Raw genomic sequence first — 23,504 nt, forward strand, 5'->3', positions numbered from 1 at the left:
GAAAAATCTGATTCAGCAAAGTCATCCAGAGGGCACTTAATGATCAAATTGGAGGAAGTACAACAAACAAAAAATACAACATGTAAAATATAACAAACATAAAAAAGGTTAAGATTAAAACAACCATTCTTTTTCTATCAAGGTCAATGGGGTCACCACTTTTGAACTCTTATATGGGCTCAGATATATTTCTTGAGGAAGCAGAAATGACACTGATGAAAGAGATAAAAGGGAGAAAAAAGTTGAATTTATTAGGTCAATTGTATAGTGATGAAGACTGAGTTAGAGATCTCATAACTTTGAGGCCACTAGGGGAGCTATTCATAAATTCTCTGAAAAAGAGAAACATGCAAAAAAGGACTGGGGGAAAAAAGTCTGAAACCTTATTATCCCCAAATATGTGTTGAAAGGAACATCAGTAACCATTGAGTTACATGAATACTTTCATATTTTTTAAAATAATTACGAGACCAGTCTACACACACACACACACACACACACACACACACACACACACACACACCCCTTGAGGGAACCCTGGTTGAGGATATTCGAAAGGAACAGTCAAGGACTTCCACAGAAGATCACAACTTGCCTAACTGACTCAAAGATTTGGAGAATATTAGATACCACTGTGGTTGCTATCTGTTGATGATCTGTAACATAAAGCGCAATCAAGGAAAATAAATTCTTCCATGGATCATGTCTGAAAGAATGTATTTCATTCTCCATCTTCAGTGTGTCCCCTCATTGTCAGGAAATAGAAAGCATGCTTCATTATCCATCATTTGGAGTTGTAGCTTTCCATAACATTGAACGAAGTTCAATCTTTCAAAACTACTTTATTTCATAATATTGGAATTTTATGTTAATTGATTTCTTCTGATTTCTTTACCCTGCATTGTATCATATGTCTTCTTAGATTGCTTCGATTGATCCCATTTTGTCTTATAGTGTAATAATAATCCATTATAGTCATATTTTAAGATTTGTTCATTCATTAACCAATTGATTGACACTACCTTAGATTCTGGTACTTGCTAAAACAAAAAAATAGTCCTATGAGTATTGGTATACCTATTGATCCTTTCCCCTCTTTCTTTGATTCTTTAAAGTATATATCTACTTGTGTTATTATTTGGTCAAAGAATTAGTGAAGGTTCTCAAATGCTTCTCAAAATGCTAGATAAAATCACTATGGCCCCAGTAGCTCATTAATATTATTACTTACTCTGCCTCAGTTTCTCCATTTGTAAATAATGGCACCTATTTTCCAGGGCTCTTGTAAAGAACAGATGAGGAAATAACTATAAAATTCTGTACTAGTTCCTGGCTTATAATAAGCACCAGATTAATATGTTATTATTATTATTATTTATATAATTCTTTAAGGTTTACAAAGTATTTTACAAATATCCTATCTAGTCCTTAAAATAACCCTGTAAAATAAGTGGGGTTGAGTATGATTTGCCTAAGCAATACAACTGATAAATGTCTGAGGTAGAGTTTTAACTCCAATTTTCCTGACTCCTTTACCTACCTGCTTATCTTCTAACAGCCCCTTAATTAGCATTTTACATTTTGTCACCTTGACCAATCTTATGAGTTTAAAGAGGAATCTCAAAAGCATTTTAATGAACAATCTTCTAATTAATTATTTGGAGCATTTTTTCAAATGGATAGTTTTGATTTCTTCCATTATAAGTTGCCTAGCCTCTGACCCAGTAATCCATTGGCCAGTAACTCTTGTTTTTAAATATTTGAATTGGTTCCTCTGTATCAGATTTGAGATATGAGATCTTCATCAGGAAAAAAAAAATTCAGATAACTATTTCCTTTCTAATCATAATAAGGGTGGTTTTGTTTATGCAGAAACTTTTCAATTTTATCTCATTAAAATTGTCTATTTTTCTTTCTATCCATTGATTGGTCAAGAAGTTTTCCTTTAATTCTAATTGTAAACATCACTTCCTTTCCTGCTCCACTAAATATGTTTATGATGTGACCTTTTAAGAAACTAGGCCATGTACTAATTTGAAACTTATTGTGGCATAGAGCATGAGACAATGGTCTAAACCTTATTTGTGCCAGATTTCTGTGCAGTTTTTCCAGAAATTTATATCAAATAGTTCTGACCCTGTAGTTGGGAGTCTCTGGGTTTATTGAAGATAATGCTAATAAATTCATTTGCTTTTGTATCATACTATTTAGCACCCTTCCTATCCCATCTTTTTCATTATTTGTGTTGAGATTCTAGACCATGTTTTCCTCTGGATAAACTTTGTTATTATTTTTTAGTTCTAAAAAGTTATGCTTTGATAGTCTGATTGACATGGCAATGGATGAGTTGGTCCATGTTGGTCCAACATGAACCTTTTTCTGGCGAGGCTGTATGACTGAGAGTCATGGGATACTACTGTTATCAAAGAGTTGAACTCAAGGTCACCCAAGGAGCAGTAGAGATATGAGCAAATGAAACACCTTACTAACAAGGATCATTGGGGAATACTGGTCTATAAAAAATCCTTAAAGACATGTAAGATCAAAAAAAGAAAAGAAGCTGTATGTGAGCTGAACAACTCAACATACTTTGTTGATACTTTCCCAGTACCAAGAAAATACAAGAAAGGCCCATCATATTGGAGGATTTGCACTAGTCCTCTTGTGTCGAGTCCATGAGAGGATATGGATAAGAATAACACAGAAGAAGGTGCAGCAAGGGCAGGAATGTATGAGTTGCAATTTAGGGCCTAACCAAAATCTAGGAGTGCTAGTATATATGTAATGCAGAATGTTAGGTGAGATATAAACATTTGTTTTCAAATGAAACCCTTCCCCAAAGACTTTCTGACATTTGACATATACAACTAACTTTATCAATTATCATAAAAACTATTCTGGTTAGGCTTGTTCTCATTTTCAAAGAGATTAAATCATATATCCAACATCATGTATGTTTGTGGGGCATCATCTAATTCACTTAGCTGAATATACACACATGCGGTTACAGGATATGAACAGACTAATATCTTCTCAACATTTATAGATTTGTTTGCAGTGCAGGTAAACAAACACACCCTTGCATAGGAGCACTGTGTACAACAAAGTTATTTGTCTAGTCCTACAGATGGACCCATGGTAATTTGTTGACACAGTATAGCTGCCAAAAAAACCAATCCCAGTGCTACTATAAGATTCACCAAGAGAGGAATGGTGTCCAGAACATAGGAAGGGAGAGGTCCAGGGTTTTCTGCTCTGATTAGATCACATCTAGCATTCAGCTCCAGGTGCCACATTTTAAGTAGGGAATCTAAGGAAGGAACCAGGCTGATAAAGTCTTTAAGTGTCATTTCCTATTGAGAAATCTCCTCATTCATACACTAAAATGACTTTTTATATATTTTTGCAATTATTTTATATTTGCTTATCTCTATGAAAGTTGTAGATGACTTTTGTGTCTTCAATGTAGTGGAGTGCCAGGCATGTAATACATAATTGTCGGTCAATTTTGTTTCTAATACCTACAGACAATAGAAGGAGATTTCTAACAATTTAATAGTTCTATGTAAATCCTATAAAACGACTGGGATTGCTCATGAAGACCTGGCAATTCTTGTATGATTTTCATACATATAAGCCTTAAAGTGCTATATAAATGTGAATTGTTTTAAATCTCTGATGGCATTATTAAAGAGTTCAAGACAATGGATCAATCATCATTGGTTAAGACCTTTTAGATTAAAACAAAAACTTTATTTATCATGTACCTCTGAGCACAGAGACAGGGAAAACAGAAATGAGAGAGAGAAATGAGTCATGGAAATTACCCTCAAAAAGGTCACAATGAATTGGTGAAAGGATTTATGGTAAAACAAGGACAAGATGAGTTGGGAAGGAATTGGTTTTCCCCACTTGGCCATCCAGGAATATATGTTTCATATCACAGCTATCTGGTTATTTTAGGAAGAGTGACTGGATCTGTGATTTCATTGCTTCTAAGAAACTCCCTCTAATAAGAATGGTAAACACCTTCATTACAATTTTTTATTCTTAGAGATTTGTCCATTTAAAGGGGAAATAATTTGTTCAGGATCACAAAGCCAAGATGCATCAGAGGTAGGATTTGAACCCAGGTCTTTCTTGTCTCAAAATCAACTCTTTAAACTATATCCCATGCTGCTATTAGATGTTTACTTGATATTTTGAAAATATGACGATTCTGTATAATTGATATCATATTGCTTGCCTTCTCAAGGAGAGGGACAGTAGGGAGGGAGAGAATTTGACACTGAAAACTTTTAAAAATAAAAAATATATAGTTGGGAAATATTTAATGAAATAAATTTAAAATAATTTCATTAAATATGTAATGAAATATTTTTTAAAAGAAAAAGTCACATTAGTATTATATTCCTTCCAAAGAATATGTGACTTTATAATTGTTATTACATTGTTTTATATGAAGCTTTACTTCATATTTTGAAAGGTCCAAAGTTTCATTTGTGTGGGAGGGGAAAAAAACGCCTTTTATATCTCATTTTGTCTCATTATCACATAAATCCTTCTTTTAATAAATTCTATGTAATTACATTATAACCTCCTTATAGATAAGTAAAATGCTTTATTTATTAAATATTGTTCTCCAATGCCCCCCCTTCCCTAAGTATTCCATACAAATTAAACGAAATAATAGTATTACCCAACAAAGGATTAACTAATGATGACCCAATGCAGGGAATTCCTCAGCCCTACCCTTTTCTGTCTCTGTTATCCTTCCTTTGCAGAGAACCAGCTGGTATTGTATTTCAGGAAACTAGTGTTCCCATCTTTTTTTTTTCTAAGTAATTGAATCCAAAATAATTTCTATTAGCTTAAATGATAGACAGTCATCCTCAGTGAGCTTTTTTCCCTCCAGATACAATTCCTTTATGATTTTTCCAGTGAAATAAAGCAGTTCTCAAAGATTTGGTTAGCTGAGTTTCATATAATTCAGCAACAGGGAAATTCCACCACAAAAGATGAAAGGGAATTTCCCTTGGAACTTTGCAGAAAAGGAGTCTTTTTGTAGATAATATTTGTTCATATTTGGGTTTGAGTTCTTTAGCATGTGAGGTGTTTGGTCCTACAAAAAAACCTGGACTTCTGCCACTTAGCTTTAGACCTTTGATGGTACAAGAAGTTTCTGATGAATAAACTTCCTCTACCAATGTAGGTTGGCACCATCTCTGCAATTCAGATTCATAGAGAACTATTGGGATAGTTCCACTGAGACAGGAAATGATCTAAGGATTATACAACCAAAATGTGTGAGAATCAGGACCTGAACTCAGGTCTTTCTGACTCTGAAAACACCATGCCAAGCCTTGCTGCCCCACCCAAACCTTTTCCTCCTTCTAACACTAGATTCTCTTAAGTCAGATTGGCATTTTAGTTGATGATCTCATCGTATTTCAGTCACTATAGTAAAATATGACCAATTCTATTCACAAATGGGTATCACTGGCTAAGGGTTGCTAGAACATTTGTTCCTTGCTTGGTTTGGATGTTCTTTAAAATGGGGGGAAAAAAACCCCTTTTGTATGCAGCTGGAGTAGAAGACAATGTTGAAATCAACCGATAAGTTAGATAAATATTGTCATCAGCACCACCATAAAGCTTGTAATGTTTTCAAAACGTGGTAGCAGCATCCCCAACAATTAGAATGCATGCTACACTGTTTGTTTTCATTTGTGGCATTCTGTACTCTTTGCCAGGGCTTTTTCTGAAATCCCAATGAGGGTTATTGCAGGGAAGTGTGAATGTGTTTTAAATGGAAATTTCAAAAGGTTCCATCACATAATTACAAGATTATGGACATTTCTTCTTAATTTTTCATTTCCTATCATAAGCTGGTCACATTTCTTTCCTCCATTTATTCCCCTGTTGCTTCTCCTCCCCCCTCATCTCCCTCCCTCCCATGCTTCTTCATATACAGGCAATGAGAGCAATCATTATTTTCAAAATGGGAAATATAGAAGGCCACTTTTCCCACTACTTTTTCATTCTTTATAGCTAGGAGATTGGAGATATTCTCTCAATAGGACATTGGGTTTTCATGAAATAAATCTGAATTTATAAGACACCCCAGGATGCTTCTTAAATTTTCTGTTGATTCTTTTGTTCCTTGATAACTGAGTTCCCATTTATCAATATCTAAAATTGCATCAATCATATATGAATAGAGGACTGTGGAAACATGCCTATTTCACAGCTAGTGATTCTTGGAGCTAAAAATAAGTCAAGGGGAAAAATCAAATTTAGATTATTTCTATTTAGTCTTTCACACCCACATAAATTAGCATGTCTGTCTTTATTATCTATAAAAATTTGATTCATAAATAAGCTTTCTCATGGGGAAGATATTACTGAGATGATACCTACACCAAGGAAAATGTGTTCTGGCTTCAAAAGGCAGTTATTTCCACAAACATGATGTTGGGAGAAAAAAATAGTTCCATAAAAAATAATATCCCTAATACTTGCACTTGCTTGTGAATCTGGATGAACTTTAGTTAACTTTAAACTCTGACCTCTCAGTATTTGTTCTGAGATGGTTTAACAAACAGGGATCATCCCACTTGGACACAGACCCATATCGAAGAGTAGAGAACGCGGGAATCAATTTCACCAGTATTAATACCTTCTGGTTGCTGACCCCCCCTCCCCCTTCCATGATTAACTGGGTTGGAAAGGCAGAAGTTTCTCTCAGCTAGTTTAATTCACTTCACCTACTAATCTGACTTTTTGCTCCAGACCACTGGCAGCCCCACTCTCTGCCTCTGTCTTTCAGCCATTTGCAAGAGAAAAAGACCAATATGAGCCCCCCAATATGAGCGGCTTAGCTTTGTGGGGTTATCTGACATAGGTCTGAACCAGCAGCCCAAGTCCTTCCCCAGGCTCCCCTAGGCAGCAGCTTGTTCTGTTACGTCTAACAGAGAGGCATAGGACCTTAGACTTAGAGATGGCAGAGATTTGAGAGTTCATTCAATCCTACCTCCTCATTCTATTGAGAAGGAAACTGAAGCTAAGAAAGTGAAGTGAACTGGCTCAAAGTCAGATGGGTAAGGAAGTGGCAGAGGTAGGATTTGAACTTGAATCCTCCTACTTCAAGTCTAGTACTCCTTCCCCTGTATCGATTGCTGCCTCTCTCAATTAGCATCTTTCTGCCATCTGTTCATTAAATGCCAAAAGCCCCCCATCACTGATTCCTAATGTTTGGTAAGTAAGATAAGGGCACCAATTCAAAAGCCATTTTAAAAGCACCTACTCCACAGTATGCCAGGAACTCAAAGATACAATAGCGCCTATCCTCAAGGATCTTACAATCAACCACAAGGATCTATCATAAACACATGAATAAATACAAGTTAATTTTAGAAGTCAAGAACACTATCAAATAGGAATATGGGGAGAAGTAAAGCTGTTTGTCCTTCATTCTTGAAGAAGACTGTAACATAGGGGATGTGATCCCCCAACAAACCTATGAATTGGATTTGAGTGGGGGGGGGGCCTGTGCTAAGTCCCCAGCCTCATTTTCTCCTCTGGAGCCATCTGGGTCCAGTGGTCAAATAGGAATCGGGATGACTGGAGATGACCCTGGATGAGAGGCGGTCAGGGTTAAGTGACTTGCCCAAGTCACCAACATAGCTAGTAAGTGGCAAGTGTCTGAGGCTGGATTTGAACTCCTGTTCTCCTGACTCCAAGGCCAGTATTCTATCCACTGTGCCACCTAGCTGCCCCTGAGGACTAGTAGCCATGAAATAATAGAGTATACAGGGAAATAGCTATTACAGAAATTTCAACACTATCATCTTTAACTTAGTGGGTGCATTTTTTCACTCCACTCCCAAATACAACATATTTCCTTTCTTTCCTTTTCCCTTCTTTCTTCATTTCTTCCTTTTCTATCTATCTACCTGTATCAACCTGTTTTATCTATTCATCATCTAGCTGTCTAGGTATCTAGACATCTATGTATCTATCTGTCTGTATTTCTGTCTATCCTATCTATCCATCATCCATCTATCTATCTATCTTCTATCCTGTCTATCATCCACCTATCTATTATCCATCCATCTATCCATTCATCTATCTATCTGCACATCTTTTTATATGTGGTTTCCCTCACCCAGCTGAATTTAAACTCTTTGAAAGTAAGGGTCTATTTTGTGCTGTAAGACAGTCAAAAAGCATTTAAATAAACAGTAAGTTGCCAGTTACTTAGATGCTAGGCACTACTCCAAGTATTAGGGATACAAAGAAAGATAAAAGCATGGTCCCTGGAGCTCCCAGCCCTTCCCAGAATGGTGTTGGTGTTGTGACTTACCCGGGATCACACAGATACTAAGATCAGTGCTCATGCAGAGAGATGAGTCTTGCTGATTCCAAATCCAGGGCTCTGCCCCACTTGGGGCAGGATACTCATTTGAAATGTCTAAAAGGAGTCAGTATTCAGGAAGAAAGTGAGGGGCTAGAAATGCAGACCTTAGAATGTCTGCATAGAGATGACAACTGGATCAATCCCTGAGAAATGATGATATCTAGGAGATCCCAAGAGAGATGTGGCCCAGAAGAGGGCCCAGGTCAGAATCTGGGGAGGTTCTCCATGAATGGGGGTGATTTGGATGAAGAATCAGTAAAGCAGATTGAGTTTGGTCTTTGGATGCTCAACATAAAGGCACTTAATAAATGACAGTTAAAGGGGTTGGCCAAGATGAGGTGTTTGGTCTTTTGAAGTTCTATAGTTTATGGGTCTATTTCACTGTGATGGTTGTAACCAAGTCTGAGCTTGAATGCTATTGAATAGGCCTTTGGATCATAATACCTCTTTGGATCATAAATTAATCATAACATTAGCCAATAATGACTACCATTTATATAGAGCCCAATTCAACATTAGGCACTATGTTAAGCGTTTTTTAAAAATAAATATTACATTCTGGGAGGTTAGATCCTATTATCTCCGTTTTACAGATAAAAAAAGAGATTAAGTGACCAGTTATCGAAGGGCTGCAGGAGACATCTAATCAAACCCCTTTATTTTATAGATGAGGAAATGAAAAAATGTCAGAGGTCACACAGGAAGCAAGTTAAAAGAGACAAGATTCAAATTCAGCTCTCCTGATAGCAAACTCCATTTCCTGTCAATTCAGACCCCACCCTTGTCTTTCCCTGCCAGTCTCTTCCTTAGATATTACCTTCCATATTCTCTGCCTATATTTTGTATGGACCAAGTAATTTATATGATGTCTCTTCCATTAGAGCGGGAACTCTAGAGGGCAGGGATTATACTTTAATGTTCTATGTATCCGAGCCTAGGACACCTAAGAAAGTGTTTCATAAACTCTTTTTGACTGATTGACCTCTTATATAAGCATTCAAATTTTAAGGAACAACAACTAAAAAAAAATTTTAACCAGAACACCTATCCTTTCTATTGACATTTAGTGAAAGAAGTAAAACATAGCTAATATTTTCTTTGTGTGGTTAGAATTTACTCACATATAGCTATAGATATAGAAATATATATGTATATAGTTATATATATACAGCTATAGATATAGAAATATATAGCTATATATAGCTATAGCTATAGAAATATATATGTATAAAGCTATAGAAATATATATGTATAAAGCTATAGAAATATATGTATATAGTTTTATATATAGCTATAGATATAGAAATATATATAGCTATAGCTATAGAAATATATATGTATATATTTAAATTTCTTAGTAGAGACAATTAATATCACTAAAAAGAGCCCAACTTGCTTTGTATTAAAATTAAACAAAATCTCTTCTTTTAGTCCCTCCTTTTAGGTTCCCATCAGGATTCTTTGTCAATTCATTCTTCTGAATCTGATTTTTTTTTAGATTTAATTTCTTTCCCAAAGGTCTTTCAAATTTTCTTTGTCTTCCTCACAGGTTTTCTGTTAAATGCATTGGTTTTGATTACATTACATTACTATAACATGGGTTTATTTAACCATTTCCCTCTTTTGATGACAATTTAGGTGACTTTCATTTTTTTTTCAATTGCACACAAAATGATCCCCTTTGACCCAACAATTCCATTGTTGAGAATATGGCTTGAGAATATGATCAGAAATGAACCCAATAGAAAACAGCCACCTGTGTGAGGGTTTTCATTGGAGCTAACATTTTTTGCTTTGTAATGGGTGTAGACAGAATGAGGACAACTCAGGCAACAGGAACTAGATTCTCTCTTCACCCTAGCTCACCCTGAAGGGTGTGGCAGCAGTTCACCTACATTAGAGGCTATGGTTCCAAACCCAGGATTTTCTTCAGTGATCTTCTCAGTCCTTCCTCATAGCAATAGCTTCTCTTCTATGATTATTCCAGGATGTGTACAGATGATCTGAGACATGCCATTCATATAACTAGGAGATTTATGTTCACCTATATACTACATACATACAAATATGCCATATGTATGTATAAATACTAATATTTGCAGAATGTCCCAAATGTCTCTTGTAGATAGAATATGATGTATATATGTATGTGTATATGCATATATACATATATATATAAATATTTATGATATTTGGGACACCCTATGGATATTTAGTAGGTATATGTAGAACAGATAGGTGGCACAGTGGTTAAGGTGCTGGATCTGGAATCGGGAAATTCTGAGTTCAAATCCAGCCTCAGATACTTCCCAGCTATGTGAGCCTGAGAAAATCACTTTACCTTGTTTGCCTCAGTTTCCTCATCTGGAAAAGGAACTGGAAAAGGAAATGGCCAACCAGTATCTTTGCCAAGAGAACCCCAAATAGGATCTTGAAGAATCTTTCACAAATGAAAAAATGATTCAACAACAGCAACAGTTATGACTTATGTGAATTTGAGCAAATGCATTTTCCTGACCTGGGTCTCAATTTCCTCTTCTGAAAAACCAAGGGGAGGAGTCCAACAATTCCTATTGTCCTTTATTGTTTTCAGGCCTATGATCCTAAAATAATGCTTTGCATCTGGCACATAGTAAGTGCTTGTTAAATAATTAATGACTGAACGACTATGAATAAGTGGTACAAATCTCACTAATTTGATTTGACAAATAAGAAAACTAAAACCAAATACACATGGTTTATGGGAAAAAGTACTGAGGATGATGATGTTGGGAAGACCTGGGTTCAAATCCCACCTCTCCAACTAATAACAACCACAATAATGATGATAATGATAATAATAATAACAATAACTCATGAGCTTGTGAGTTTGCAAAGTGCCTTAATACATTATCTTGTTAGATCCTCACAACAATTCTGGGAAGTAGGGACTATTTTTAATTTCTGTTTTGTATATAAGAAAAGAGAGGCAGCATTTGGGGCAGTTTGGCCTAGTATTTGGCACATTGTCAGTACTTAATAAAAGATAACTTTTGACTGAATTGAAAATCAGGTCTTCCTGACTCCAAGTCCAGAGCTCTACCACCTAGCTACCAAAGATCTCTGTGATCTAGGGCAAGTTTCCTTTCTGAGCCTCAGTTTCTTGAGCTAGAACATAATATAATTGGGTTCTATGGCTTCAATGAGCTCTTCTGGCTGCAAATATAATCACCTAGTATACAGATGGTACAAATGAGAGGAGCAGCCCCAGCAAAACTTTCTGCTTTGGATTGTTTCCTGGCATATAACAGCCTTCATCACAACCTTGCACCTTCTTACTCTATTTTTGGAAAGTGCATACACTGATCTTAATCAGAGGCTTGGGACATCCCTCTCTAAAATGACAAAATAATATCAAGGGATTTGAAAGGCTGTGGGAAAAAACTGTTGAGGAGAAAACCAGAAAACAGAGTAAGTTGGAAATACTTTGGCTTATTCTGTACTAACAAATGAACAAACAAAAATGCTACAGGACTGAAAAGGATCTTAGAGACGATTTGATCAACATCTCTATTATATGGCTGAGGAAAGAGGAAGGGGGGAAAATGTTTCTTCAGGGTCTCAAGCTCCAAATCCAGGAGTCTTTCCACAATATAAGGAGCTTCTTTCTGATTAATTCCACCTTTGACTGCTTTTTTTTGGTCGAAGAAATTGGGGTAAGTGACTTGCCCGGGTTTACACAGTTACTAAGTGTCAAGTGTCTGAGGCCAAATTTGAACTCAGGTCCTCTTGACTCCAGGGCCAGTGCTCTATTCACTGTACCACCCAGCCTACTATTGCATCCATTATGCCAATAGCAGACCTATGAAAAGATACTATAGAGTTGGAAGGAAACTTCTAGGCCATCCAGTCCAAATCCCTCATTTGATAGATGAGGGGGAAAAAAAGGCATAGTTTGATCAAATGACTTGTCCAAAGTCACACAGCCAGAAAGTGTCTAAATCAGGATCTGAATCCACGTCTTCCTGACTCTGAATCTAGTGCTCAGCACCATGGTCATTAACCTCATTTTGCCTCATCCTGACTAATATCTAGCAGAATTTAAAACTTCCAGAATAAATATGGGTCAGGAAAATTAGAGAAAACAATACTGAGCATTTTACTATAAATTATAACCAGGAAATCAATCATGATTACATGAAACCTAATTGGAATAAATAACTGTCTTCCTCTCTACATTATGCACTGATTATTAGAACTACAGCATTTGCCACCATTAATTGTGCCATGTCTCTCCCTTCCCTCTCTTCTCTCTGTCTCTCTCTCCCCTTTCTCTTTCTCTGTCCTCTCCTCTCCTCTCCTCTCCTCTCCTCTCCTCTCCTCTCCTCTCCTCTCCTCTCATTCTTTCTCCTCTCCTCTCATTCTTTCTCCTCTCCTCTCTCTCATTCTCCTCTCCTTCTCTCTCCTTCTCTCTCTCTCTCTCTCTCTCTCTCTCTCTGTCTGTCTCTTTCCCCCCACCCTCTGTCTTCTGTCTTCTCTTCTCCCTCTTTGCCCTCCGTCTCTATTCACCTCTCTGTCATCTATCACACTGTAAATTAAAATCTGATGTTTATGGGGGGGAAGTTGCTGAATGAGAGATGAAATTGCTAAAGTTGGTAGCAGGGAACAAGACAGGGGGCACCATGGGGACATGGTTCCAAGAGTTTGTAAACCCACAAACATTCCAATCTTTCAACAGTAGGAGCTTTGGGTGGGTTGAGAGGAGGAGAAGGCAAACCTCAACCCAACTGTTTCTATGAATTAAATCTACCACAAGTCAGACAGGTGTTCTACCTAGTTACTGCTTGTATTTATGTAATTGCTCATCCCTGCCCTCATTCCATTCATAATTATATGAGTGTTAACTATTTTGCCTCTAATGCTTCAGTCCCATGCCAGACTTTTAAAAGAGGTTTTATGAAAATCTGGGGAAAGGTCTGCCCTCTATTTTGACTAGAGATTTCCAAATATTAGACTATATATATATTGTTTGATGTCAATACAAAATATTTTTACTTTATCAATGTAATTGATTATATTTGTTTTATTAATATAATTGATTAGATTCAATACAATACATCTGCTACTCCAGAGCATATAATATGCTTCCTTTTACTTGCCAGAAAGTACAATATTTTTGTTATCTTTCATTCGTCTTTGAAATAAGCCAGCTGTTCATTTTGTTTTTTTTAAATGTAGCAGATGCACAGGATCATAGAGCTAGAGCTGGAAAAAACTTTGGGGTCTGTCTAATCCAAATCTCTTTTTTTTTTTTAACAGATGAGGAGAGTGAGACCTAGAGATGATTAAATGATATGCCCAAGATCAAATAGTTACTGACAAGATTTAAAAAGCTTTTAAAAAAAAATTCACGAACAATGAACAGAATTGGGGTGTTACACAGTTAATTGCTGAACTGGAGAATAAGGTGATAAAACTCTGAGAAATCACAAATGGCAACCAACATTACAGATAAAGATGTGAATTTTGGTACCTCAGACATTTTCTTCAGCACTTGCTCATGGGTAAATATAAAACCAAGAAGTCAAGAATCACTATTTCCACCATTTTTTTTGGAATGGAAAATTTTCTTTTGGTTTCAATGACATAGCTTAGAATTTCCTGGAACTGTCAAACTGTGTCCAACCATCTTCTTGGAAATCCAATTGCACTTGTAGCTACTCCCAAGTTTGAGTTTTGTGATTATGGATAAATCACTATCCCAATATCAATGCCTCCCTAGATTGGTCCAGATTTCTCCACTTTGAGAAAGGGGTGAAGGTTGAAGGACCTTATTTAAACCTTACTTGTTTCAAGGTTTTTTGGAGTAAGGGGAGATAAACTGTTGATTATTGGTTGGGAACTGAGGAATCTGGGGCAAATAGGGTTAAGTGACTTAAAAAAGGGTTTCACAACTAGGAAGTCTGAAGCTGCATTTGAACTCAGGAAAAGGAGGCTTCCTAACTCCAGGCTCAGCATTCTATCCAGTGTACCACCTTTTATAATTATAGATGTTTATACTATATTGTATACATTAAAACATAAAAGATATTTATGATTATAACATATAATATGTGTGATATAAACATACAGATGCATTTCTATATATTTATAATATATAGTAATTGACATGTATTTAGAAAATATTGTATTTACAAATTACATATATGTATATGTATTTATAATGTACCATACAGAACACTTGTTTATAATACAGTATGCATATTATAAACATAAACATATTCATATATATTGTAATATAATATATAAATGCAAATTTAGGATATATTCTATATAAAATATACACAGATATTTATGTGTATTTATAACATTATTTATATTACAAATACTTAAGGACTAAATATAAATATAAAGTTAAGGACTAAACTACATCCACATTCATCAAGGGGCTGGATCAACCAACAGTCTAACACAGACCTTAACTCTTGAGTTTTGTTTACAGCCCTGCACTATGAGCCAAAGTCTAAAGCTATCAGTCAGTACCTCCTGTTGCAAGATTTAAGAATGAGTTAAGAAATTGTAATCTCTGAAAGAAATGTACAAAACATTCCTGTGCTGCATAATTATTTGGTATCCAAACAGTCCTGGACCTTTGCCAGAAAGCCTATCCTTGCTAGACAAAGAGTGAATTTCACTCAACAACTCCTTGGAGACTTGTTCTCAATCTCAAATTCCTTTTGAGGCAAGGAAAACTTGTATAAAAAAGTCCTCAAAATGTAATTTGTACAAAGCAGCCTCAGGTTGACTGGAATTTGAAGACTGTTTTTTATCTTCCTCATTAAAGGCCAAGACTGCTATCCTTTCTCAGCCCTTGTTACTTAGTTTCTGAAAAAGTTCATTCATTAGTCTAGGCCACATTTTCACAGAACTTTAAGATTTTCAAACCAGACAGGGTCTCGAGGACAATTTGGTCCAGATTATGTCTGAACAAGAATAACCATCCAGGGTTGCTTGAGGATCTCCAGTGAACTGGAGTCAGATGATTCCATTCACAGGCAACCCTTGTTATTAGTAACAAGCTGTGATGGTTAGGACATTTATCATGGTAAGGACATTTCTCCAGATAGTAAGCCAACATTTGTCTCTTGGCAGGCTCTACCCACTGCTCCTATTTCGGCACTCTAGGGCTGAGGAGAACAACCATTTTCAGGATAGCCCTTCAAATACATGAAGACAGCCATCATGATTATTCTTCCCTCTGTTTGCAACCATGTTTTTTCCTGTCCATATGGAACATCATTCGTTCCTTCAGCTGACCCTCATATGACAAGATTTTATCTAAATAAGATTAATTATTTTACTCTATAAGGAAAACTGGCCTCCCTAGCTAGATTCATTAAGTAGGTTCTCTTTGGACAATATAGTCTTTGTATACATAAATATGTCCACTGTGGAAGGAAGGTAGCACCTACTATATGTTAGGCATCTCATTTGATCCTCACTAACACCCTGAGAAATGTCGTCATCCCAATTTTACAGTTGAGGAAGCTGAGGCAAACAGAGAAGGTAAGTGATTTAGGCAGTCTAAAGTAGATTTCTGAGACAAAATTTGAACTCAGGTCTATCAAACACTATGCCCATTACTTTTCCACCATCCACTGCCTCTAAGCATGAAGGTCTTGTTCCAAATTTAAAAGCTATAGTCTTTTGTCTGATATCTATCTTTCAAAACTTTAAATTAATTTGTAAGATGTTATTTTTTTTAGATGGGATAACATATGCAAGGCCCTTAGCACACAGCTAATTCTTTTTTGTTTTTTAGGGTTTTTCTTTTGCAAGGCATTGGGGTTAAGTGACTTGCCCAAGGCCACAAAGCTAGGTGATTATTAAGTGTCTGAGGCCGGATTTGAACTCAGGTCCTCCTGACTCCAGGGCAGCTGCTCTATCCACTGCGCCACCTAGCTGCTCCCCTTTTTGTTTAGTTTTTGGTAAATTCTTAATAAATGTTTGCTCTATTCCCTTTTAGATATAGCTGGTGGCACAATGGATAAAGCATGAGGTCTGGAGTCAGGAAGAACTGAGTCTAAATCTGGTCTCAGACACTTATTGTGTGGTCCTAAGCAGTTATTGAATCTCTGTATGCCTCAGTTTCTTCAAGTTTAAAATGGGAATAATATAAAAACATCTAACTCACAGGGTTGCTATGAGGATCAAAAGAAGTAATAATCATGATGATGAAGATAATGATGATGTTTGGCCTTTGTTTTCAAAGAAGACCATGACATCAGGGAGGTGATGCCAAGGCATGCACATGAATTAGATTTGAGTGTGGGAGATGGGGCAAGGTTCTGCTAAGTTACCATCTTAATTCCAGAGCCATCTGGGTCCAATGGCCAGACATAGATCAGATGACCCTGGATTTGAGGCAATCAAGGTTAAGTGATTTGCCCAAGATCATACAAGTAGTAAGGGTCTGGGGCAGGACTTGAACTCAGGTGAGTGCTCTTAGCAGAGTGCCTAGCACATGATAGGCACTATACAAATGCTTATTCCTTTCCCTTTCCTATACTAATTCTTCTATTACTAAAATCAATCTATAGTTTCTTCTTTCAATATAAAAGGTAAATCTCAGCTAGAGAATCCTTCTCAGAAAATGAGGCTGAGCAATCCATACTCTCCATTGATATGAGGAAACATATTCTTTGTTTTGTTTTGTTCTTTTTTGCAAGGCAATGGGGTTAAGTGACTTGCCCAAAGTCACACACTAGGTAATTATTAAGTGTCTGAGGCCGGATTTGAACTCAGGTCCTCCTGACTCCAGGACTGGTGCTCTATCCACTGTGCCACCTAGCTGCCCTAAGGGAATATATTTTAAGTAAATTACAAGGTGGTTTTTTTTTTTTTTCTTTTTGGTAAGAAAATTTGTAATGGCTTTCAAATTGAAGCAAAATGTAAAATTGCTAGCATTTAAAAATTTAATTTTATCTTCTCCATGATTAAACAAATACATATGCATGCTAACCTATATGTCCTTTGGTACCTGATTTCATCTCTGCAGGTTATTTCCTCTTAAAATAAAAGTTTTAATTGAATTTGATTAAGAAATGATTAAATAAATTATAGTATATGATTGAAATGCTATTATACTCTTATAGCTATTATACTATAAGAAATGATGAGCTCATTGCCCTTAGAAAGGCATGGAAAGATTTGCAGGAAATGATGAAGAGCAAAGTGAGCAGAACCAAGGAAATATTGTATACAGTAGCAATAATATTGTTTTAAGAACAACTTTGAGTGACTAAGTCATTTTGACTACTATAAATACCCCAATTAAAAATAAAGGACATATAGGGGTGGCTAGGTGGCGCAGTGGATAGAGCACCAACCCTGGAGTCAGGAGGACCTGAGTTCCAATCCGACCTCAGACACTTAATAATTACCTAGCTGTGTGGCCTTGGGTAAGTCACTTAAACCCCATTTGCCTTGTAAAAACCTAAAAAAAAATAAAGGACATATGAAGAAAGACACTATCTACAACCAGAGAAAGAACTGATAGAGGTATGTATAGAATAATTTTACACATATTATTTATTTGTGTTTAATGTTAGTCATCTCTAGGGTAGAGCTAGAGAAAGGGAAGGAAAAAAAGAAATTTACATGGTAACTTTGTTGTATATTTGGAGGGAATAGTAATTTTTACACTGTAGATTTGCAGTTTCATGTGCAGTCATCTTTTTTAATGTACTGCATTATGGAAATGCTTGTTTTGTTCCCTGAATTGAAAATAATTTTTTCAAAAATAAAATAAAATAAAACAATGGTTATATGAAAGTGATCTTCAAAATCTGATGGAGAATGCTTTCTGTTTCCTCCATAGGCATAATGTGATTTGGTTCTCGGAGTAGATGGAATGATTAGCCCCAAAGCTAACATGGGGCAGTCCAGGATACACTTTCTCTGTCAAGAAAGTCATGATAAAGTTGATTCCTATGTGCAGAAGCTTTGATTCTCATAATTTATTTTGGCATTTATTTTTCTCTTAAACATAACTGAGTAAAGAAAACATTTTATTAAGATTAAGGTCTGTGCATCTCCCAGAATTCTGAGCAGTGCAAGGGATGTGTACTCTACAAATCAATTTTTATAGTTAATGGGGTTGGAACAGTGAGTTTTCTATCCTGAGGATACAATATTCTGCTGTACTCTAGGACTCTGACTTAGTTGGAGGAGAAGCTCATCCTCTCTACCCTTTTTTAAGTGGAAAAGAGCTCAAAATAAACCTCCACAGTTTGGAATAACAAGGGCAGGAGAGGAGCACAAAACTATACCTCACTCCAATTTGGTTGCATGGCATATGAACCTGGGGGTGACATTTCAAGGAGCTAGAAAATGAACCCAGGAGAAACTTCATCAAGATATACAGGCAGTAAATGGATCCTGTCACCTGGGCCATAACTACGATGGGATAGGTGTTGCAGCCCAGTTGTTGCAAGGAAATTGGGCAGCTTTTCATAACTGGTTCCAGAAAGGCAATGCACTCTCTACCTCTGCCATTAATTTAGAGCTATTTCTTAGAGGGGGGGAAAAAAGAAAGAAAAAAAGAAAAAGAAAAATGTCCTGGTATTTCTTTAAGTATTAAGTGGGGGGCAACCCATTAGCTATTCGGTGGTGCACTTTTCTCCTAGAAAAAGAGTTACAGCAATACTTACTAAAAATCAAAGCTCTTTTCTTTCATCAGAGACAAATTAATTTGATCTATAGAATCTTGGATGAAAAACACAACTGTAGATTCTTGGATAAAATATTTTAAGAAGTTGGGACATTTTAAAATTATGCCATCTTTTGATATGTGGATACTTGGCAGGGCTTAAAACAATATAAATGGGAGTGATTACCATTACTGTTTGATAGATGTTATGAGGATGAAATATGATAATAAGGACTTGGCACAAAGTAAGTCGAATGTAAATGTAAACCACTATCATCATTATCACCATCAGTATCACCATTATATCATCATCATCATCTTCACCATCACCAGGATCATCACCATCACTATCACTATCATTACCATCGTCATCTCTAAAATAGGGAAAATAACACCATCTCCCTCCTAGGATTGTTGTGAGGATCAAATTTAACCCAGGGCTTGGCATCCAGTAGGAGCTCTATAAAAATAGGATCCATTCTGCAGATGTGACTAGGTGCTCCCTGTCCCTCCTCCCTTAACTAATATTTCTACAACTTTCCATTTCATATCCATAGCTTTCCATTTTGAGCTTGCCAGGGGCCTTCCTCTTGACCAGGGGCTCTTAATGTGAGGTCCATAATAAAAACTACAACCACAAACTTTTTCATAGCTGTATTTGAACAAATTAGGTTTCCTCTGTCATCCTCTGTATACATTTAAAAGATATCATCCAGAGAAATAGACCAAGGGCTTCACCCAATTTCCATGACACACCAGACGGATAAGAACCCACTGTGTTGTGAATTATTTAAGATTTCATGACTACCACTGCCATGAACAGAAAGCTGGCCCCCAAACCAGGAGGACGCTTAGGAAGTACCATAGACAAATACTCTGTAGGTCTCCAAGCTACCAACATACTTTGGTAGAGGGAATCCCTTTTTTAAAGTTCCATATACTGCTGACATTCCAGGTCTAGTACCCACGACAATATGCCTTCCCTAAGATGTCATACAAGTCTGGTTTTTATCCATTAATTTTTTTGGGGGGGTGTTTTTTGCAAGGTAGTGGGGTTAAGAGACTTGCCCAAGGGCATATAGTGAAGTAATTTTTAAGTATCTGAGACTGGATTTGAACTCAGGTCCTCCTGACTCTATCCATTGAACCCACCTAGCTGTCCCAGCTTTATCCATTCTTACTAAAAAGAATATGTTCTCCATGAAATCAAACATGAAAATGGTTTTTAAGGGTATTGAGTGAAGAAGTGTGTGCTGAGCACAAGAAGTCAGAATGGGGACAATCTGTATCTTTCTTGAAGACAGAACAATGCAATCCTTGGACTTGTCGATAAAACATTTCCACATTTCAGCTTAGCCTATGAAACAAGGAAAGAAAAACACCTAGGCCTCTCAATGTCTTATTAGACCTGGAGTCCAGAAGACCTGAGTTCAAATCCAGCCTCGGATATATCCTAGTTCTGTGACCCTTAACCTTGCTCTGCCTCTGTTTCCTCATCTATAAAATGAGGATAACAAAAGCACCGACCTCATAGGGTTGTGGTGAAGACTAAATGAAATATTTGTGAAGATGGAATGAGATACTATTTGTAAAGAGCCTAGCATATAGTGCCTGTTGCAAAGTGAAGTCTTAATAAATACTAGCTATTAAAAACATCTTTTCAGGGGTAGCTAGGTGGCACAGTGGATAGAGCACTAGCCCTGTAGTCAGGAGGACCTAAGTTCAAATCTGGCCTCAGAATTTAATAATTTACCCAGCTGTGTGACCTTGGGCAAATCACTTAATCCCATGCCCCGCAAAAACAAAACAAAAATCTCTTCAGGGAGGTGTCTATTTTGTCTTAGTACTTGCTCTAATCTTTCAGTCAGTTGGTGGATATAGTAGAGGGAAATAAAGCTGCTTCATCACCCATTTTCTTTGTACTGTTCCTATGTTATGAAGTAAAGAGCTACTGTCCTTTTCACAACCAGTGAAAGTAAAAAAAAAAAAGAAATCCAACAAACCTTTGTGTAATATGGATCATGATATCTTCCCATTGTTAAATCCTAAAATTTTAGAGCTGGAAAGGGATGTTAGAACTTATCCATCTGAAGTCTCTGATTTTACAAGGGAAGAAAGTCAAATGAAACTCAAAAGTAATTTCATAGGTGTTTATAGCCCCCTCACAGCTAGGTGATGTAGTCAGGAGAACCTAAGTTCAAATTTGGTCTCTGACACTTGACTCTTACTAGCTGTGTGACCTTGGGTAAGTCACTTAGCCCTGACCACCTCACATCCAGGGCCATCTCCAGTCGTCCTGATTCATAACTGGCCACTGGACCCAGATGGCTCTGGAGGAGAAAGTGAGGACTTAACCTAGTTCCCCCTCACTCAAATCCAATTTCACCCCCAAACATCAAACATTTATTAAGCACCTACTGGTTGAGAAGCACTGTGCTTGTCACTGGAAGGAATACAAAGTTTCGTTTCCCATATTTTCCAAGGAGCGTTTTGTGTTCCCCAAAGAAGTAAAGTATCAAGACACAAGCCTGCTCTGTACTCTCCAGATAGTCATGATAATGGCTTATCTGGCTGCATTTGGTAGTTGGGTAAAGAGGAAGCAGGGTCACAGAGAGGAAGTACAGCCCACAGCAGCACATGAAGATTACAACATTAACCCAGAACGGAATATGAGACCTTATTCAACTTTTGGTGTGTGCTATAACTTTTTTTTTTTTTAAAGATGGATAGAGGAGGGATAGGGTAAGAAAATGAACGAAGGTGGGGGGAGAGATGGATAAGAACCAGTCTCAGTGACCAAAGATCCCTTGGTTTGACAGCATTCATTTATCTTTATGGGGTTCATGAGTTGCGAACTGCCATTAGCATTATGAAAAAGGGTGACATCTGTTTCCTTTGGTATGAAAACAACAATTTGGAATTGATCTCATCGATGCTTCAACTGCCATCCACTAGACGCCTATCTGTGATAAACAACTCCAACTCCATTCAAAGACTTAAAGTCTCATTTTATATTGCAGAGGGAGAAAAAATTATCTTGCTCATTCCAGATTATTTTCTGATGAGTAATCAAAGCCAAATAGTTTAAAAGGGCAAAAAAGAAAATCCAAATCCCAAATACCAATCAATCAACCAAAATTTTATTCAGCCTATATGTTAGTCACCATTGCAACAGAGGCAACAGAGGGATCTATACCAATGTAAGGGTGTGTGTGTGTGTGTGTGTGTGTGTGTGTGTGTGTGTGTGTGTGTGTGTGTGTGTGCGCGCGCGCGCATAGGGAATAAATGTAAAGAAAATAAATGTAGTGTAGTTCATTAAAAAGTAGTTTAAGAGGAAGGACAAAAAGTTTGGAAAATAAAGGTGCTTTGGCTTTCTGTTCTGTTTTCTTTAAAACTAGACAATTTAAACATACACTAATCTATATCCTTATATATGATATATGATTTATAATATATAATAATATATAAATACATTAATATAAATATTTACTTATGTATAAATGTACTATAATATAATAAATGCATACTAATACTTAAAATGTACTAAAACATTTAAAACTAAGCCTATCTAGCTTCTGATTACTAAACAGAGGGAGAAATAATGAAAAATTACAAGGGAAAATGCTTTGAAAAGGGAAAAGGAACAATTCAAGGCTTGGTATTATTATTATTTTACAGGTATGTAGGTCTAGGATTTCTGTCCTCACCAACTGATATGCACAAATAGTGTTTAAAATGGGGATGATTTTTTTAAATGCAAATTGCTAGCAGTCTAATAGGCAAAAATTAGAAACAGAGACAAAATTTCCCCCCAAATGTTGTCTTTCTATCAATTTCTTTCTATGCCTCCTGTCAGCACTATTAGACTCCATTTAGTCATGCTTTAATTGCAAAGTATGATTTCTAACATGCTATTCTGCTTCACCTTTGTTTTTCTTAATAAACCTGTCCTGCAGGATTCTTTCTTTCCCCACTCGTTATTTTAATTCTAGACACTTTTTAAAAGCCCAATACTAGAGAAACTCACCCCTCCATCTAGAGGCATCTGGTTAGTGCTTAAGGAAAGATTTAAATCTTTCCTTCAGCTGAAGGATGCAAGGAGAGGGAAATCCATCTTCCTTATCACACATTTTCTTTAGACTGTAGCTCTCTGAGAGTGCAAAGAGTCTCTTGGGGCTGTTGTCCAACCCACAATGAGTAAGGAACTTGTAAACTTCTTGAGTGGAATGAGTACAAATTGTCAGGCTCTATCATTTTTGCATCTCTTCCAAGATGGTGTAGGTAAATGGCAAAATAATTAACACCAAGAAGATCCTTCATCTTTTCCAGTATCAGATGCTTTTGAACTATGTGGCCCTGGGGCAGTCTTTTAACTTCTGTGTGCCTCAGTTTTCT

At 36.6% G+C, this 23,504-nt stretch overlaps 1 protein-coding gene across 5 annotated transcripts in view; it reads right to left on the minus strand.

Annotated features, from left to right (window-relative positions):
* The window catches only part of TAOK3 (TAO kinase 3), a 238,801-nt gene that overhangs the window by 174,551 nt on the left and 40,746 nt on the right, over positions 1-23,504 (minus strand). The window contains exon 1 of one of the 5 annotated variants that reach the window (XM_074205942.1): positions 21,528-22,519. The exons of the other annotated variants lie outside the window; for them this stretch is intronic. The gene's annotated coding sequence lies outside the window, so the exon portion shown is untranslated. Of the gene's footprint in view, positions 1-21,527; positions 22,520-23,504 lie in introns of those variants that run through there. 5 annotated transcript variants of the gene reach the window in all.

The sequence above is a fragment of the Macrotis lagotis genome, chromosome X, assembly GCF_037893015.1.
Source record: "Macrotis lagotis isolate mMagLag1 chromosome X, bilby.v1.9.chrom.fasta, whole genome shotgun sequence".
Taxonomy (NCBI): domain Eukaryota; kingdom Metazoa; phylum Chordata; class Mammalia; order Peramelemorphia; family Peramelidae; genus Macrotis; species Macrotis lagotis.